Raw genomic sequence first — 8,425 nt, forward strand, 5'->3', positions numbered from 1 at the left:
TGCAGAAAACCATAAAGACACTCTGGCGCAAACCTAACTCAGAAGAAATCTGAGTCCTGTGTAGCTTCGACTCCACAAGCTCCACCCAGGGTAGTTCTACTGTTTGCGGAGCCCCTCCGGGCTTACCCCCGAGACCCTCTTCTACATCCCTGGAGTTGCTCATTTCCTGCGCTCTCCATGCTTTTTCCTAAGCTCAGTGTAGTGTGGTAAAAAGAACACAATTTTGCCCAGGAGACTGATGACCTAGATTCCGAAGTCCCAGTTCCAAACTTATTAACTACTCTCCATCCCTGGGCCTCAGTTTCCCTGTTTATATTCCTGCCTCCCTCAAAGAAAATAGAAGAGAACGAGCTTTATAGAAGAGCAAGTACCATGAAAGTAGAAGAAATCCTTCTCCTATATCAGGAAGTGTTTATACTGGATTTTAAATCAACTGCCTGATGCAGAGATGTTTTCTTCAGCCCACAGTATGGGTGCTCAATAAGGACCACTGCTGTAGAGACTATGGACTTTTCCAGAAGAACAGTTCTGAAGCATGAGGCTCACCATAGTTGTTCTGATTGAATAGACCCAAGTCACTTCCACCAGATCCCTTGAAACTGAAGTGAATGTCCTTTCTTCCAGTGCCAAGGACTTTAGAGAGAGAACCCCACCTTCCTAAGTCAGAGATGGGCCAAAGGCTATTCTGCAAAGGGAGGTCGGTTTCCTTGCAAGAAGGAAACCAGTGCCTCAGCACAAGCAGGCATTGTTTGCCCCTGGGGTCTGGCAGGGCTGAGCCTGAGTGGGCAGAGGAGTGGGCTGAAGGCTCTGGCAGCATGGGGGCAGCCTCTGTGGTGGGGAGGGAAGCAGGGAGCCGTTTGTGACAGCTGGGCTTACAATGTGGGCATTGTTCCCTCCCTGCACTACATCTGCTCAACTAAGGGTGGAGGGCAGGGAAGAACTGAGTTGGGGAGCATCTGCCAGGGCCCTGGGAGAGAACTGTGCACTGCCCATCTAGAAGGAAAGGGAAATATTGAATGGGGCCCACCCATAAGCTGACCTGACAAAGGTTAGAGATGCATCAGAAAAGTACTGACTTCCTCTGCCACAGCCCCTCCCCACCCTGGTCTCTTTGATCCTTCCTCTTATTTCAGTCATTTCATACCATGCTGTGCTTTGCCTACTGTTGTAAATTTTTTTTTTTTTTTACTTTTTAGTATCTAAGCATTTCTTTTGCACACTTCAGAATATCCCTAAGTATCTGTTAATATCATATTGCCTGTTACTTTGACCTTTAAAATCATAAAATTCAATTCTGGTAAGTTGCATATACTCTTATATCACTGATGATTCTATCTTCTGAAAAAGAATTTGGTGATATGGATCAAGAAGAATAAAAACATCTATCCCCTTTCAACTAACTCATCTGAATATGCTATGTGCTAATACTTATGATATCTCATCAATGCTCATTAAAATCCTATGAGGTATGAAACAGCATAAGTCAAGTTTACAGGTGAGAAAACTGTAGGTCATGGACATGAAGTAATTTGCCCAAGATCACACAGGTAATAGATCAAAAATCAGGTCTCTTGGACTCTGAAGGGCAGGCACGGTTCTAGAGGGGAGGGGGGTGGGAGGACGGGTTAGCCTGGTGGTGGGTACTGAGGAGGGCACGTTCTGCATGGAGCACTGGGTGTTATGCACAAACAATGAATCATGGAACACTTCATTTAAAACTAATGTTGTAATGTATGGGGATTAACATAAGAATAAAAAAAAAAAAAAAAAATCAGGTCTCTGACTCTAAATTCAGTGTTCCTTCTGGAACCAGCCTTCCCTCAACACTGAGTAATCCCACTCCGGGGGATTTTTGCTAAGGAATTTTGCATTTTGATCTTGAAATCAAATATAAAAAATGTTCACTGGGTCACCTGGATGACTCAGTCAGTTGAGCATCCGACTCTTGATTTCAGCTCAGGCCATGATCGCAGGGGCCTGGGATGGAGCCCCACATAGAGTCTGCTTGAGATTCTCTCTCTTCCTCTCCTTCTGCCCCTCACCCCACTTGCTCACTCTCTAAAATAAATGAAATCTTTTTTAAAAAGTTCACTGAATTATTAAAAATGACACCAAAACTTGGAAGCAATCTAAATATCTAATTATAGAATAATTAAGCAAACTGTTATAAATCCACTAGAAACACTATCACTTGACCGTTACAAATGAAAATTTCATAGATTACAGAAACATGGAAACTTTTCAATGTGTATGTATATCATTTTACACACAACTATGTAAAAGTTTATCTATGTAAATAATGACAGGCAGAAAATCAGACAAAATGAAAGTATTATTGCAGGGAAATAGAGTTCTGAGCATTTTTTTTTCTTTACAGGTGTTTTTTAGTGCCATGATGATGTCTTAACAATAAATAGGTTTTAATAACCCTGATTTTTTTCTTTTTTTTAGAGAGAGAGAGAGTGCACACGTGAGTGTGACTGAGGACAGAGGGGGAGAGAGAGGATCTCAGGCAGGCTCTGTACTGAGCATGGAGCCCGACGCAGGGCTCAGTCTCAAGACCCTGAGATCATGACCTGAGCCAAAATCAAGAGTCAGATGCTTAATTGATTGAGCCACCTAGGCACCCCAAATCCCTGATTTTCTAATGCCAGATGTATGTGCTTTCCCAAATTATCTGTTCGATCTGCTGATTCAAATAGATTCAGTTTTGCTTTACAGAAGTAAACATAAAATGAAAACTTTCTTCAAACTAAGATTTTTCTACTTCTATATTTATAGGAAATCTTTTATAATTTATCACTTTCTCTTTGGAACCTTAGAATATATCAAAATCAGGCCAATATCTATGGTTGCCCCTGCCTGTGACTACATTAATTGTGCTATAACAACCATTTGGCATTCAACCACTCTGGCAAAAGAGGAAGAAAAAACAGCAGAAAGCAACTGGAACCTTGCCCTAGCTTCTGGACAACGAGGGGACTCCGATGGAAAGGTGCCTGCTCATTCACTGGGTCACCTGCCCTCAGGGCCTCAGCTAGTCCCAGTCCATAAAGATTCTGAGATTTCCAGTGTTTTAATGGTCACAAGGAGCAAGAATCCACTTAGACTAGCTCAAAGTATGTGGGAGTTGATTATAAGCTTACTAGAGAGATCACTGATGCCCTTAAAGCACAGGAGGTTAGCCTAGCCTTGTGGGACTATGGAAGCTGTCGAACCCAGAGCTTGTCTCTGCTCCTTGCTTTTCTCTCCCTCTTCTCTCCAGCCTGGATCCTAACGCCTCACTCAACTCACTGTTGGGGGGAGATGCAGCCCCAGCCACCCCCACCCCCAGCATTTTCCTCTTTCTCAGGCCCAGCTTCCTCTGCTCCCTCCCCAACCTGTGTCTCAGCTCCTCAGAAAACATCAGGTTCTCTCACAATAAACAGGGTCCCAGTCTGCTGAGAATAAAGACTTAGCAGAAGAGTGCCCAGTGCAAACCCCAAAGGGAAGGTGATGGTCAAGGAGGCTAGTACAAGAACACCCCATCCTGTCGGAAGAAACCAAGACTGGGTGAAAAGTCAGGAGTTGAGAAAATACCCAGGGGAGCAACAATCTGGAAGAGAGAAAAAGAATATTTATCCTCAAAGTAAACACAAAAACGGTAAGTCAGTGAATCTGAACAGGGTCCCAGTTAAGTCCGTGTACCGGTTCTTCCATGTGCTGGCCCAGGCTCTGCAGTGCTGGGGCGCACCATATGGGGCCAAGTGCCAGCTCAGACTTCAGAGGAAATCAGGGAGTTAAGAGGTAAAAGCAATAAAAAAGGGACTGTAGGGGGCACCTGGGTGGCTCAGTCGGTTGGGTGGCTGCCTTCAGCTCGGGTCATGATCCCGGGGTCCTGGGATCGAGTCCCACATCGGGCTCCCTGCTCAGCGGGAAGCCTGCTTCTCCCTCTCCCACTGCCCCTGCCTGTGTTCCTTCTCTCGCTGTCTCTCTAATAGGTAAATAAAATCTTTAAAAAATAAAAAAAAAAGGGGGACCGTAGGTATTTGTTAGCATCAAATGACCCAATACAACATAACGGGGTTGGGGGGTGGGGCAGAAAACTTGGCTCTGCCACTAATTTGCCAAGTGATCTTGAGTAAATCATTCTCTTTGGGCCTCAGTTTCCCCACCTATAAGGTGAAGAGATTGGATTAAAGAAACTTGAGGTCCCCGAAGCAATGACCCTTGAGGCAGTGGTCAGCTCTTACTGGATCATGAGAACCAGCTATTAAATTTGGAGGAACTTTGTGGCTGGTTGTTAAACACGGCTATTATTTAAAAAATTAAATAATATACATTAACAATTAAATAATGATATTAAAATCCAACAGTGAATGGGGCGCCTGGGTGGCTCAGTCGTTAAGCGTCTGCCTTCAGCTCAGGTCATGATCCCAGGGTCCTGGGATCGAGCCCCTCATCGGGCTCCCTGCTCCAGGGGAAGCCTGCTTCTCCCTCTCCCACTCCCCCTGCTTGTGTTCCCTCTCTCGCTGTGTCTCTGTCAAATAAATAAATAAAATCTTAAAAAAAAAAAATCCAACAGTGAATATATCCCAAATTCACCACTTTCCAGTTACTTTACTACATTTTACTGTTATCTATGCCAGGGGTCAGCAAACTTTTTCTGCAAAGGGACAAATACTAAATATTTTAGGCATTGAGGGTCAAAGACAGTCTGTCATATGTTGTTTTTTTAACAATGCTTTAAAAAGATAAAAACCAATCTTAGCTCATGGGCTGCACAATAGCAGGCCATGGGTCAAATGTGGCCTACAGGGCGTAATTTGCCAATCATTGATCTATGATCTTGAGGTTATTTACATCTATTTCACTCATATGGTGGAGATACTATATAATTGTGTGCTCTTACACATCTCTGCCCAACTCCATTTTCAGGGTTATCACATTAGTAGCTTAAAATCAGCTATGGTGAAAGTATTTACACTACAGAAATGGGCAAACACTGCCAATCAAGGCTTCTCTTCCTGGAAGCTGGTTGTTAAAAGTTTACCAACACACCACTGTCTTAAGGTCACTGTGGGAGAGAATCACAGAAAACTAAAGTGCTTTACCAACTCACCCAGGAAATCCAGACAGAGAAGCAAAATGTAAAGGGAAAATGCAGTCCATGGAGTCAGAGGAAAAGAAAGACAGGAAGACCCAGCCAGGCACGTCTGGTCATGGCTTAATTAACAGGTGGTCTTTTGTGACCACCCTCGGGATTCAGGCTTCCTCTGCTGTGACTGAGACGTATCCTATTTTTCTCTTTTCTCACTTTGAAAGTGCTATTTCTGTCTGTGCTGCTGTCCTGGACGGTAACAAAGCAGCTGAGGTCTGCCCAGGAGGAGCCAGGGACAGAAAATGTACAAAGGGCTCACAGCTGCGAGGGAGACAAGTCCATGCCACCGGGAAAGGCAGTTTTATGTAGAGCAGCCACCTCTGCTGTTCTGCTGTGGATTTGGGGCTTCTCTTAAAATAGAACGATAAACGTGCAGGTCTAGACTAAGCAGCAATTTTGGTTTTAGGGAAAGCTGATACCCAGCAGGATGAGGATAACCCCGAGAAAGTTTGTTTTCAGCATTTTGGGCTCAATTAACCAGGAAAAGTGCCTGGCAAAAAAAAAACAAAAAACAAAAAACCAAACCAGGAGTATGCCTTCAGGGTATTTATGAGATGACCCTCCTACAAATTCCCAGACTATAAGCTCTGCCTTTGGAGAAATGAGGTGAAACCTTAACAGTTCTGGAAGAAATCATCTCTGTGCCCTAATCCTCTCTTCAAGTCCCAGGAAAAATCCACCCTGGGTATTTATACTATCTCTCATCCACCTACTCTGCTTCTCCTAGCTGATCATAAGGAAAATTAATGGAAACCAGAAAAAAGTGATATCTTTCCCCAGTTCCCAGTTGCCTAAGTCAAATAGTACAAAATGCTGGGGAAATGGAGGAGAGGAGACAGCAAGGTTTGGTAGGGGTGGTAGATGAAGACAGAGTGGTAAGAGACAGCTACATGGACAAATGGACCCTTGAACTGACCCTTAAAGGAATAGGCAGAGAATAAAAGGAAAAGGCATTTCAGACAAAGGCAATGGAGCAGGTAAATGAAAGTTATGGTTGTTATGTTAAAAGGTGCTCAAGGTCCCACACCAAGGGGGTGGTTCTCAGTGCCTCAAGTTTCTGTCTGGTTCAGCCTACTCGCCTCCACTCCAGCCTCCACTGCGTCCATCAGGATGACCCAGAAGTCCTACAAGGTGCCCACCTCTGGTCCCTGGGCCTTCAGCAGCCGCTCGTACACAAGCGTGCCTGGCACCCACATCAGTTGCTCAGCCTTCTCCCAGGTGGGCAGCAGGAGCAGCTTCTGGGTTGGCCTGGCCACCAGCATGAGTGTGGTCAGGGGCTACATCAGGGCCAGGGGAAGGAGGAACATCACAGCTCTCAGTGAAACAGAGCCTCCTCTGCCCCATTAAGCTGGAAGTGGACCCCAACACCCAGGCCGTGCAAACCCAGGATAAAGAGATCAAGACCCTCAAGAACAAGTTCACCTCCTTTATCAACAAGGTATAGAACTTAGAGCAGCAGAACCAGATTGTGGAGACCAAGTGGAGCCTCTTACAACGACAGAAAACGGCTCAGAGCAACATGGACAACATGTTCAAGAGCTACGTGAACAACTTCGGGCAGCAGCTGGACACAGTGGCCCAGGAGAAGCTGAAGCTGGAGACAGAGCTTGGCAACATGCAGGGGCTGGTGAAGGACTTCAAGAATAAGAACAAGCAAGAGATTAAAGAGAGATCAAAGAGCATGCAGAGATGGGAAGACAAAACTGTCCTTGTCAAAATGGCTGTGGATGAAGCTTCCATGAACAAGGAGGAGCTAGAGTCCCACCTGGAGGGGCTGACTGACAAGAGCAACTCCTTAAGGCCACTGTATGAAGAAGAGAACCAAGAGCTGCAGTCACAGACCTCTGACACCTCCATGGTCCTCTTCATGGACAACAGTGCTCCCTGGACCAGATGGCATCATCACCAAGGTCAAGGCCCAGTACAAGGAGATCACCAACCACAGGCAGGCCAATGCTGAGACCATGTACCAGATCAAGTACAAGGAACTGCAGATACTGGCTGGGAAGCACGGGAATAACCTGTCTCATGCACAAAGATAGACACTTCCGAGATGAGCCAGAACATCAGACAAATCCAGGCCGAAATCTAGGCCGTCAAAGGCCAAAGGGCTCTCCCAGTGATGGGCCTGCCATCACTGATGCAGAGCAGTGTAGGAAGCTGGCCATTAAGGATGCCAACGCCAATGGAGGGTGCCCTGCAGCAAGCCAACTAGGACATGGCGTGGCAGCTGCATGAGTACCAGGAGCTCATGAACATCATGCTGGCCCTGAACATCAAGATCACCACCTACCACACTGCTGGAGGGTGAGGAAAGCTGGCTGGAATCTGGGATGCTGAACACGAGTATCCCTACCAAGACCACCAGCAGCTACTCTGGTGGACTGAGCTCAGTCTTATGGGAGTCTTATGAGCCCTGGCCTCAGCTACAGCCTTAGCTTCTTCCAGTCCAGCTTCAGCTCTGTCAGGGGCTCCAGCTCCTTCAGCTGCTCAGCTTCTCCAAGGCCATGGTTGTAAAGAAGATTGAGACCCACAATGGGAAGCTCCTGTCTGAGTCGTCTGATGTCCTGTCCAAGTAAACAGCCACTACGGTCCCTCCCAGTCTCTTCTCTCCTGTGGCTGCCATACAGCCTTTGGGGGAATGTGCAAGAGAGTGACTGGGAATAGGAGACCCACCTAAGGCTCAGCCCCACTCCTCATTCTACCCTTCTGGGTAGTCTACTGCCCTGGGTATCCTCTCTTGCCCATGCCCCTAACTAAAAGTCAATTCAAGTGTCTTTTCCCAAATAAAGCTTTAGCTGGCTCTGCCCCCTCACCAAAAAATGCTCAAACTCATTAGTCATGAAAGAAATTCAAATTAGGGACGCCTGGGTGGCTCAGTTGGTTAAGCGACTGCCTTCGGCTCAGGTCATGATCCTGGAGTCCCGGGATCGAGTCCCGCATCGGGCTCCCTGCTCAGCGGGGAGTCTGCTTCTCCCTCTGACCCTCCCCTCTCTCATGTGCACTCTCACTCATTCTCTCTCTCTCAAATAAATAAAATCTTAAAAAAAAAAAAAGAAAGAAATTCAAATTAAAAACCACAGTGAGAGTTAGAAAGCCACAAGAGAATATACCCCAACAATGAGAGAACCAGACAATCTATAAAATCATAACTTCCCTTGAGCCCAACAGAGTATGGAGGTTACAAGGCAAATCAGGAGATCTGAATTCCTACGAATGACAAGCCCTACCACAGAGAGACAATACACAAGAACTGTTTCACCCTTGCCAGAGCCTCTTTGGAGG

At 46.0% G+C, this 8,425-nt stretch overlaps 1 pseudogene; it reads left to right on the top strand.

Annotated features, from left to right (window-relative positions):
* Positions 1-6,130: 6,130 nt before the first annotated feature.
* Positions 6,131-7,719, top strand: LOC123849233 (keratin, type II cytoskeletal 8-like; annotated as a pseudogene).
* The last annotated feature ends 706 nt before the right edge of the window (positions 7,720-8,425 follow it).

This window comes from Mirounga angustirostris, unplaced genomic scaffold, assembly GCF_029215605.1.
Source record: "Mirounga angustirostris isolate CCGP_5_RB_7025 unplaced genomic scaffold, mMirAng1.0.hap1 SCAF_15, whole genome shotgun sequence".
NCBI classification, from domain to species: domain Eukaryota; kingdom Metazoa; phylum Chordata; class Mammalia; order Carnivora; family Phocidae; genus Mirounga; species Mirounga angustirostris.